Genomic DNA, 12554 nt, shown 5'->3' with positions numbered 1-12554 from the left:
CCTTAAATTTGACAGATTTGAACTTGATTGACTCCAACAGAGGTAAGGATACAATGGGAATCTGCATGTTTGCTGCTCTGTAAGCTCACATGTAGAAGTAAAAGATGCGCAAAGGGTTTCTAAGTAACACCAGATAGATATACAAAGAACAGCAGCAAGAAAAAGCCACAGAAGAAGGCACAATCCTATGAGCTAAAACCAAGGCTTTTATCTGACAAGCACCGTGGTAAGCATTTGATCACACCAAGCGGGATCAAACCTGTGGTCCCATTTTACTCTGCCTTGCCTTCCCCAATGCGCCAGGACCACATCGACGGGGTGAGCTCTTCATGGTCCACGCAGCTCCTGCACAAGCGTGCCGCACCGCCTCGGTGAGGGCAGCTTATGCAGACCTGCATGGGTGCCAGCCACTCCGACCTCTCCTCGGCTGGGCTGAAACAGCTACTGCGGAGCCCTGCTCTCAGCCAGCCCTGAAACAACTTCTGAATAACAGAGCTGGTTTTAACTCAGTACATCTTTTCTGACCGGGCTTACAGGGCAAGTCCAGAGCTGCAGCTGACGAGCTGGAGAGGAAGGATGGGGCGTGTAAGCAGGAATTTATTACACCAGCTTCACCACTGAAGAAATCATACTGTGTAACTTTGTCCTGTGAGCGTGTGGCTGCAAGTCAGACGTGCCACCTGGGCTTGCAGCTGAGCTAGGTGGAAAAGCTAGTGCCTCTGCCTGTTGTTTTTCTCCAAAGCTTAAAGTCTCCTCAGAGCATAACAGCACATGTAGTCACTCCAAAATCTAGTTGATCAGAATGATAGAGGTTGGAAAGAAACTTACTATTAAAAATACTTGGTGACCCCAGCACAATTTGGCAGAACGTGGCCAGGAAGCAGATAGATACACATGTGGCATCTGCACTCCTCTGCTCAGAGGGCAAGGAAGAACGACTGGTCCCTGGACAGGGGCAGGTGGCAAGGAAGCTCAAATCCAGCAGTTTCACTTATGCACACCTGAGGTAATGAGCAGCACAGGGGCCATTTGCTCTGCTTATAACTCTGGCACCATGCAATTCAGAACCTAGAGGTAGCTGAGTGATTTCCAGATAATGTTTTTCTCAGAAAATCTGATTTCCTTAGAATTTAGAAAATGTTTATGTCTCGAAAATATTTTTAGCTTTGAATTGCCCTTACAAAACACTTTTTCTTTGAATATACAGTTTGAAACAAATTATTTCAGCTGTAAGTTGACATTTCAATTTACTGTTTCCTTTCACAATACTGAAGTGCTTCATTCTGACCATAATGTCTAAAAGCTTTTTCCTCCACATCGTTTTTTCTGAGAAAAATTTCTTTCCTTGACACTTTTTAATATTTTGTCTTTATACTCTAATTCCAGATGACAATAATGTCGAAATGCTCTAACTTTTTTCAACGAGTCAAAACTCCATTTTTCCAAACAGCTCTACCACCATCTTGCAGCTCCTCCATGAGCCCTCAGAGACAGGAGAGCAAGAGGAGCTTATGCTTCTCCTTCACCAAGTCAGTCCATGTGTGCCTATGTAGGTGCCAACCAGACGACAGCCACAGGAGAATACCCATTCCCCACTAAAACAAGGCCCAGAAAGATCAGTGTTAAGTGACTGTGCACCATGACCCAAGTGCAGAAGAGCCAGCTCTTCCTGGAGGAGCTCCAAACTGTGATGCCTTCATCCTCCCGTGGCCTCAGCTGCCTCCAGCCCAGCCTCTGCTCTGGCTGCAGCAGAGGACAGGGATTTCCAAGGGGTGAGACACTTACCAGCGATCAGAGAAAACATCAAGCCTTTGCGGGGTCCCTGCCACCTCCCTATTCTTTCCATCTTCAAGGTAATATGGTTCTGTGGTGTGTTGACCCTGGCTGGACACCAGGTGCCCACCAAAGCCACTCTATCACTCCCCTTCTCAGCTGGACAGGGGAGAGAAAATATAACAAAAGGCTCTCGTGGGTTGAGATAAGGACAGGGAGAGATCACTCACCAATTACTGTCACGGGCAAAACAGACTCAACTTGGGGAAATTAGTTTAATTTATTACCAATCAAAACAGAGTAGGATAATGAGAAAATAAAACTAAATCTTAAAACACCTTCCCCCCACCCCTCCCTTCTCCCCAGGCTCAACTCCACTCCTGATTTTCTCTACATCCTCCCCACCAGCAGTGCAGGGGGATGGGGAATGGGGGTTGGGGTCAGTTCATCACACCTTGTCTCTGCTGCTCCTTCCTCCTCAGGGGGAGGACTCCACACTCCTCCCCTGCTCCAGCGTGGGGTCCCTCCCATGGGAGGCAGTCCTCCACGACCTTCTCCAACACAGGTCCTTCCCACGGGCTGCAGTTCTTCAGGCACAGACTGCTCCAGCGTGGGTCCCCCGCGGGGTCACAAGTCCTGCCAGAAAACCTTCTCCAGCGTGGGCTCCTCTCTCCATGGGGCCACAGGTCCTGCCAGGAGCCTGCTCCAGCGCGGGCTTCCCACGGGGTCACAGCCTCCTTTGGGCATCCCCCTGCTCCGGCTTGGGGTCCTCCCCGGGCTGCAGGTGGAGATCTGCTCCACCATGGACCTCCCTGGGCTGCAGGGGGACAGCCTGCCTCACCATGGTATTCCCCAGGGGCTGCAGGGGAATCTCTGCTCTGGCGCCTGGAGCACCTCCTCCCCCTCCTTCTGCACTGACCTGGGGGTCTGCAGGGCTGGTGCTCTCACATCTTCTCACTCCTCTCTCCAGCTGCAGTTTCTGTTCAGCAGCAACTTGTTTCCCTTCTTAAATATGTTATCACAGAGGTGCTACCACCATCGCTGATAGGCTTGGCCTTGGCCAGTGATGGGTCTGTCTTGGAGCCAGCTGGCATTGGCTCTGTTGGACATGGCGGAAGCTTCTAGCAGCTTCTCATAGAAGCCACCCCTGTAGCCCCCCCACTACCAAAACCTGGCCATGCAAACCCAATACAGGTTTCTTATTTCTAGGAGTGGTTTACTAAAAAGTAAGGCAATATCCCTTCTTCTGCCCTGTCTGGCCCTTTAAAGGTCACAGTGCTGAAATAAATGTTTCTTCAACATGCCACAGCTGAGTATTGCTTTATGGACATCATGTAGAGAGAAAAGAGATTTTCTACCTTTGCTTTTCATACACTCATTTAAGGACTAGCTTCAGCCTGGCCTTCTCCTGAGCTGTTCCAACACCTCTGAAACATATATCTGCAGCTAGCACAGGGCAGCCATATCTGAGCAGGAGCACTCATCTACCACGGATATTAACACTTTGAAATAAAAGACCCTCATTCCTGAAGGGGAGAAGGAAGGAGTGCAGTTAACAGGTCAATGCCATAAAAGCGGGTCCGATAACGTAGCACATGACGATGGAAACACCTTCAGGCAGCCAGACTGCCTGGGTGGCCCAGGCAGGGAGATGGTGCCAATATTTTAACAAGTGGCTCCCACAAAAACGTTTTCCTTCAGCAGGTGATAAATTTATGCTTCAGGGATGTGAAGTCTGCAGAAAGAAGTGAGGGGCTCTGGAATCTGCCCTTTTATTTAACAATGTAAATTAAAAAATATGCTTCTAACTAAGGAAGGGGACATCGCTGCTTGGCAAGAAAACATATATTAAGTCACACTTGGCCAGAAATGCACTGAGTCATGCAGAGGAGTGTTTGACCAGTGCAATTCATGTGGGGGGACAGGAGGGAGCCGAACACCTTGCACAGGAGTCCCACAGCATGCTGCTTGAGGAACGGTTATTGAAAATACCTAACACTGAGTAAAGTCTTATTACAACCCTGATAAAAAGCCAATGCTAATAAGATGCAAGGCAAGGTGAAGTGGGACAGCAAGGCTTTCACACATCCTCTCCTGCATCTGGTAGCAGAAATGTAACAACAGGCTCCCAAAGAAACAGCTTCTGAAGGAGCATTTAGCTACTTCATTACATCTATAGCAGTCCCTTGTACAAACAAACTTTGCATAGAGTCTCTGCTGGGACTGACACTGGATCTTTAGGTCCTTCAAGGCAGTCTCTATAAGTGGATCCTGCTATATGCCTGGTCTGTCAATGCAATCACGAGAGATTCCCAGCCCTCCATTTCATAGGTTTTCCATTTACACATAGGAAATGGCACCTTTTACTTCTATCCTGTTTCTGAGCCATATTAATAAGTTCAACTGCTTTATGTATTACCAGTTTCAACACTGTTCTGCTTTTCAAATCACAACTGTTTTCATGTCAGCAAAAGAATTTCAAACCACAGGAAATTCTGGGGATGAAGTACAAATATACACTTAGAAAAAGCTATCAGGAAGCAGAATCAAACCTACAGTTGGAAAAATATGTAAAAAATGTCACTGCTTTCATACTGCACTTTTAATTTCATCATTCTTTAAACACATAAATGAACAAGATTAATAATTCAGCCAGTGAAGGAATTTCTGTTTAGCCTCTGAGAAATCCCTGAATAATTCATAAGTTCTGACATTAGATAGCCTTTGTCATGCTGACCCATCCACCCTGGGTAAAACGCTGAAAAGAGATAGAAGTGACTGACCCATTCTCTCACAGCTGTCTCACATTACAGCTTATGAACAACAAAACTCTGCAAATCAGAAGCTCACAAAAACAGAGAAAGCAGCTCGTGTTCACCTGTTGTCTGTGCCAGCAAGATGATGAGAAAGGGGAAACAGGAGCATTTTGCTCATTCCTTATAAACAGGGTGTTAAAACTACAACACCTGATCTGCAGCCCAAGGAAATCCACTCCTTTGACTTGCCCGGGCTTTAATCATAGGGTATGTGAACGGTTTAAGAAATTCAGAAGATATTCATCATACAAAAGCCATTTTAAAAGAAATCAGTGTTTGCCAAACTGAAAGTGAGCTTGAGAAATATATAAACACGTTTTCTTCTATAAAGCAGCACTTACAATTTTTTATGTTCCTTATATGTAACATACATTTGCCTCACCTATATATCTGAAATTAAAATCTTTCAGTGTCATAATGACAATGACTACATATACCCTTCCTCTCTTTCACCACTTTTTCAGTTCTGGTTGTTGGTTTGGGTTACAGATTACATAGATGGATACTACAGAAAAATGTTAAGGTTGTGAACTTAAGAAACATTGTCGTCTTAAGAATAAATATTTGAGATTTCTGCTAGGACTTCTGGCATAAACTATTCCAGCATGAGAATCAGCAGAGACCTTCCCACCAAGTCCACCATTTTCCTGGCTGTAGTGTTTGGGCTCCAGTCCCTTATACACACATATTTTGTGGCTAATCCATTAGAGAGAAAGCTAGAGGAGACTTTCAGGAAAGAGCTATTTCCAGCTAGGAAGGAGCTATCATAGAAGTTAAGATGTCTACCACCACTCAGGAGAGTGGGCAGAGGGGCAAAGGGAACAAATAGAGCTAAACACCATGAGGCATACTGAGGTTGAGATTTTGAGGAGCAATAGGGTCCTGCAGTGGGATGTCACCCAACGTTAAATAGAGGAGACATCTCTGACTAAGCTGGTTGTCTAGACTCCTTTGTTGTCAATGGAGATGATGAACATCTGGAAAAGAGAGAAAGTAAATTAGTTTTGGAGCTCCTTGGACAGAGTCTTCAAAGGCTGCCCAACTGCACTGCCGTAAGGCTGACTTGATCCAGTATTTTGGGCTTTGAGTTTCCACAGACTGGGGAATAAATATGGAGCATTCATCTCATCTCATGAACATTATAGCCAGCAGGACTCTTTCCTGACCTCCACAGGAGCACAAAAGTAAGAGTTCTAAGTCTCTACCTGGAGCATGTATCAAAGGCTCAGAAAGGTAGAAGGGAGGATCAAATGGGTCCTTAAACCTAAACAGCTGCTTCTAGGCAGGCAGATATTTTACTTGGGACATCTGTATTTAGTAACTGTAACAACTTTCTGAGGCCACCAAGAAGACTGGAAGCCACTTTTTACAAATCCTTTCTTAGAAAGCAATTCCTCTGTAAAGCAGAAAGTGAGTATTCCCCTATTTAGACAAAAGAAGGATTTAAATATCAAGCCTATCCATTGTAGCAGCTCAAGCAGGCAATGAAAAGCATGAGGGACTATGTTACACAAGTCTTTTCTATGCTAATAAATACTTAACTCACATCAGCAGTTTCTACAGTACACTTCAATGGGACCAGAAAGGAAAGCAAGTGTTCCCCCAGCAAAGGAGGAGCCCCTTCCTTCAGATCTTCAGGGTGTCTTTCCAGCTAAGTTCTGCATACAAGCCCTTGTGGGTATGGCAGTATTTCAAACTACCAAGAGGTCTCTTTCACAGAACACAGCCTATACATCTGCCAGACAGCCACTCTTAGCCAGCCTACACCCTTTCCTAGCATAATCGCGAATTCCCACGTTACAGAGACCCTGCTCTTTCTAGGCATTTCTACTTGTTGCTTCCCATATGCTTTAATAGCTCAGCGTCTCTCCTGCAACTAAGCCAAAAAATAACTCCCCAAGATGATTGACATATAAGCCACATAGATTTACAGGCCTTTACATGTAGGGTAACATAGAGAGGTGCGAAGGAAATGCTGTTACACGATGGATATGAAAGGTCAAATGACACAGTCTGTGTTTGTGCATAATGCCTCACTTTTATTGCTGCGAGACCATTCCCCTCCTTGGACATTCAGTGAGATAGACAAGTCATAGAGATGATTATACAGTACCAGCTCAAGCTGTTTTGTTATGACATCCTTCTAGAGAAAGAAAACCATGTTCCAGTCACTTCACTGCTTTCATCAGAAGTAAGTAAGTGAATGACCCAATCCTGCAGCTGAGAAGAAAATTTATGTTTCAGAAAACCCACCCCCAAATTGTTGGAAATGCTCTAAGGATACCCTGCTCCAATGAGCCTGATTCTCTTCCATTAAGTTAATTATCTTCCTTCCACAAAAAAGCAAGCAAGCATCCCTTGAGTTCCCAAAGGCAATCCTTTGAGAACAATGGACATTTGAGAGACTTCTGTGCTCATGATGGCAAAATTTCCCAGAAAGCCTGAAAAATAGCTAGCAGTGACTGAAAGTCAGTAAAATCATGACTGTTATATAGCTATTATGTTATCCTGATAGATATCAGTATGTGAAAGTATCAACTATTGAACATCTGAGCTCAAAGGGCACAGCCTGCGACTATAGATCATATATTACACATCTCTACGCAATACCAGAAAGAATTCATACGCTGCCCTTTCTTGCTGCTTTCTCTGCAGGAATCTCTCTGCTTCTATGTCTAATTCTGCTTTTACCCTGTGGATATGATAGAAGAAATGCCAAGCACAGATTTCAATGTATAAACATATTATGTGGCATGGTAAGAGAACCTCGTAATAACCCAGTTTGGAAGTACTGACCAAAAATTGGCTTAGCAATAACTAAGAGCTGAGATTTTTGCCCTTCCGTTACAGCAAGGAAAGCAAACCATGGCTTTAGGCTTAACCAGTTGCACCAAGCTCAGCACCACTCCAGTGACTAAGCACACTCACTATACTTTATGCCCTCATACCCTGTGGTCTCTACAGATTTTTTCACTTTAATTTGTCTTGTGAAAATGAACACCTGCCCACCACATCCTTGCTTTTGCTTCCCTGTGCCTATCATTGACCCAGAATTTGCATGTTGGAAAAACCAAATTCAGTGTCTGAAATGAAAAGAAAAACTCCCTTCAAATGGCACAAAGTTCCTTAAAAATGTTAATCTGCCTTATTTTTATGATGTGTTTAAAATTAAATGTTCCCATATGGGTACAACAGGGCAAACCACGTCCTTCCATTTAAATAGCCTGTTTACTTTAAAATCTGAAACTAGCTACAAATTTAAACCCTTTTTGTTTTTGTCCACCTGGAAAAAATTATCAAATTCTTAAGTGTGCATTGTAATAGGAGCAAACACTGAAGAGTGTGAATTCTTAGGTTTCAATATCTATTTTTAAATTGTTTTTCATGTAAGCTTTTAATTTAGATTTAATAAGATTCTAATTGCATTTTTAAAAAAATACCAGTTGATTATTGAAGACATATTTACGTAGGATTAACTTACATAGCTTAGACTTTTAAAATATTGTTTTAAATAATAATTTGGTATTTTATGATTTATGCTACCAAATCTAAATATAGTTAGTGTAAAATAATTACAGAATGATTGCAAGAAATAAACTTATTGAGGATTATCCATTTTATAAGAGACACACATCTCCTATGTAATTATTCAATGTCAGTAAGTGTCTTCAGAAATCTGTTGGTAATTAATGTATGATGAGTGCTTAGTTATATTTTAACATATTGTGTAATTAAAGCCAATTGAAAGTTTTGCCATTTGCCGTACAGCTCAGAAACAGGAAGAAAATATATTAGCATGCTAAATGAAATGAGCTGTATAGCTTCATTCTCAGGTCTGCTCCAGCTGCTTTTTGCCACTTCAGCGGTGCAAAAGAGCCAGAGACCCAGCAGTCTTGCTCTCCTGATGGTTCTCCATCAGGGAAATACTGGGTAATTCAAAGCAGGAATAGTGGCTGTATGCCACCCTCCCTTCTTCAGCTAGAGGGTGTAGTATCAATACTGTGTTCCTCCCTTGCTGCCAGATGTACTCTTTGGGCTCACAGGTAGCCAAGATTAATTTATAATAGTTTTACAGCAGCCTAAAGATCTATAAAGTAATTTTTGCCTCCCTAATCTGGCACTGCCTGCTATAGCGGATCTGGGCCTTTAAGCACAGGAAGGTCATATTTAACTGTAGTCTTAGGCTAACTGTAGGCTTTAGACCTGGATTGAAAAGGCATTAAAATCACCTGGAATCTGTCCCTTGCCCTCGCTGGGAGCTGCGCAGCCCCTTGGCATGTTGCATGCTCCATTGAAACACCAGTCTCCTGGCAGGCAAAAATCTCCTGGAATAGTTATTATTATGGATATTATAGGAAGGACTGCACTGGCAGAGACGTTAATGAGATAAACTATTTCTTCTTTTTCACCAATTTATTTTTACATTCTTGCACCCCCCAAGTATTATTTAGAGCATTCTCTTCAAGAGTTTTAGGATAGAAAATGCTTTCCTGCCTTGTTTTTCTCTGTTCAGGTTGTCACGTGTTTTGATTTTTAACATAATCTTGATGTATAAAACCTGAGCTAAATCAGCCATCCAACAGCACAGCCCAACATTCAACAGGCACTGAGAAGTGGAAGAACCCATAAAGGCAACATGTGCCTTGACAGTGTGCCTCTTGTGAGTAAAACTGCCCCTAAAAGAAAAGTGTTGCAGAACAACAGCAGAATGACTTCTCCATGTAGATGAGTCTTCCCTTAAGTGCTTTTAAATACTTTACAGGCATCTTCTGTACCACCCTCCTTTAGTGTTAGCTCATAAGATAAAAGTAATCTTTGACAACTTTATTTGACTTAATACTGTTTCACGTCAAAAGTTAGACCCTGCAAAACTGCCATATGTGACAAGTAAGCCAAGCGCATGTCCCTCTGCACACCAGCAGGAACCTCCAAAGAGCTGGAAGATTTCTGGCAATCCACATCATCACAGGCTAAGTAACTGCTTGAGACCGCACTGATCATGAAGCTGAGTTTCTCTGCCATGAATCACTCTTCAAGTAATTAAAACCAGTATACAAGTCAGAACACGACAAAGAATAAAAGCCTGAAAACCCTGATTTTGACGCTTGATCAAAGCCCTTGCTCCTTGTGCAATGCAGTGGCACTACCCTGCCGGGCTGCTGAAGGCAGCTATCAACCAGTACAAACATGCCACCAGCCAAGGCTGCACCAGCCCAGTGCGGGTTGGTAACGGCAACAGTCAATCACAAAACAAAGGTTTATTTGAATCTGAAGTACAATTCAAGTCATTGTTTTCTAGGCTTTTGGAAATTAGTGAAGACTAAGTTAATCAGCCTGCTCTGTCTTTATATTTACTGAAGAGAAGTATGTCCGATGGGGAGAAGATTAATGTGAATGTGGGCTCTCTGCTCAGTGGAGCAAGGGACTGAGTGACAATGGGCATGGAAAAAGCTGAAGTACTCCATCTGTTTTGTTTTCCCCTTAGTTTTCACTGGGTAGGTGTGTTGTCAGGCATTCCAGCCCCTGAAGGCTACCGGCAGAGTCTATGGGAATGACACCATGCCTGCAGAGAGGAAGGCAGGGTCAGGGACCACTTAAGCAGATTGAGCACATGCAGCCCATGGGAGCAGATCAGATACATCTGAGGGTGCTGAGGCAGCTGGCTGACATCATTGCAAACGAGCCATCATCTTTGAAAGGTCACTGTAGTCAGGGTTGGTTCCTGATGACTGAAAAAAGGTAAACATCACACCCATCTTTGGAAAGGGCAGGTGGGATGACTCAGGTCAGTCAGCCTTACCTCACCCCCTGGGCAGACTATGGAGCAAATCCTCCAGGAAGCCATTTTTGATCCCATGAAAGGCAAGAAGATGATGGGGATCTAGCAAGGGCAAATCATGTCTGACCAATCTGACTGGTTTGTATGATAAGATGATCAGCTCCATGGACAAGGGAAGAGCAAAATGTATTGCACATCTTGACCTCAGCAAGGCTGATACTATTTAGTCTTTACTAGTGACTGGATGTGCTCAGCCTCTTCACAGGTAATAACAAACTGGGGGGATGAGTCAATATGCAGGAGCATAGGCTGCTGTTCAGAGGGTCCTGGACAGGCTGGAGGAATGGGCTGACAGGAACCTCATGATTGCTAAGGCCAATACAAAGTCCTGCATCTGTGAAGGAATATCTCCATGCAGCAATAAAGGCTGGGGCTCAACCACCTGGAAAACAGCTTGGCAGAAAAGGACCAGGGCATCCTGATGGACAATATGCTGAACGTAAGCCAGCAGTGTGCCCTTGCAGCAAAGAGAGCTGATGGAACTGTATTAGGAAGAGTTTAGCCGGCAGGTCAAGCGAAGTGTTTCTTTGCCTCTATTTGGCCCTTGTGAGACTGCACCTGGAGTACTGCACCAGTTTTAGGCTACTCGGTACCACAAAGACATGGAAATGCTGGAGTGAGCCCAGTGGAGGGCCACCAAGATGGGCAGGAGGCCAACACACAGGGTGCACAACAAGAGGCTGCATGAACTGGGTTTGTTCAGTCTTCAGAAGAGAAGAAGGAATGATGAGAAGGGGGACCTTATTGCTGTCTGTAACTACCTTATAAGAGGGAATATGAAAGACAGAGAGCGCCTCTTCTCAGAGGTGCACAGGCGTAAAATAAGATGCAAGAGATGCAAGCTGGAGCTCAGTTTGATCAGAAATTCTGATTGCATAAAAGGAAAAAAACTTTTTGCCACAAGGGTGATCAAACACTGGAACAGGTTTCCCAGGAGATTTTCAAAACTAGGCTGGACAGGTCCCTGAACAACTGGCCCATCTTTGAGCCAGAAACTGGACTAGATAAGCTCCAGAGTTTGCTTCTAACCTGCACAATTTTGTGATTCTGTTTTAGGAAAAGACAGGTCCAGATGCATTTGCTCCCTGGGGGTGCCCATTTCTTTCCGTTGAATATATATGGAGATGAAGCTGACTAGCTTAGACCCCATTTTGAGACGGTTAATTTACAGAAGAGAAATATCACTTTTAGAACAGAAAACTTCCATAAAATAGAGACACAGTAAGCATGGTATTGCACATTAAATGCTAGAAGAGCATTAGTGTTTAGTAAGATACATACTGCTAGATATTGTTATCCTTGAAAAAGTTCCTAGTTTATTAGAAGTAGATGCTTTAACTCTTAGTTTCTTTCCTATCCCCTATATTTCACTTGAGATAGGAGAATTCAATGGTGGCATGGGCTTACCAAAACCAGAAATCTATTTGAAAAATATAATAGATAATTATATATTTTATATGTACATATACAATCCACAACATATAGAAACATACATCCTTAGTTGTGGGTTTAAAACAATTTGAGTAGTATAAAATAATCTTCTATACAGTTCTTCCAAGTGCCATCTTTAAAACCCAGGAATTCCATCACCAACATGACTGGATCCCAAGTTAAATAAGAAAGGTTCCTATTAGACACAGGACATTTTAAACAAGAAAATCTTGATTCTGAAGTTTTATTTCCTCCGTTTGCTCCCCAGAGTCTAATTTTACTGATTTTTAGGTCTGTTGTATATCAGTATGCATTTTCTCAAAGAATCCCGTGGTGAGGCTGACTGGGAAAGGGCTGTGGGAGAGATTCAGTCTGTGTGGTTTGAGCAGACTATTAAGGTTTGTATTTTAATTTAGTTGGTAAATTGCACTTTTTTTTCTAACTAAAATATATATTCAGGTTTGATTTGGGGAAGGAAGCAGAAATGCTTTCTACCAACACTACAGTTCAGACTTTAAGACCTATATTGCCTTCTAGTGGTGTCCATCACTTTCCATTGACTACAGAGAACGTACTTGAGGACTTTGCTCATTATTTAGGCATTTCAACTAGGTGCTTAAAGAGAGGTAGTGTAAACCAACCCCTACAAGGTTATGTGGCAGTGTATTGTGATTTTGTGCGTTACGGAATTGCGA

This window comes from Aquila chrysaetos, chromosome 2 (genome assembly GCF_900496995.4).
Source record: "Aquila chrysaetos chrysaetos chromosome 2, bAquChr1.4, whole genome shotgun sequence".
In the NCBI taxonomy this organism is placed as follows: domain Eukaryota; kingdom Metazoa; phylum Chordata; class Aves; order Accipitriformes; family Accipitridae; genus Aquila; species Aquila chrysaetos.
The sequence above is the reverse complement of the archived record's forward strand: the minus strand, read 5'-3'. Positions refer to the sequence as shown.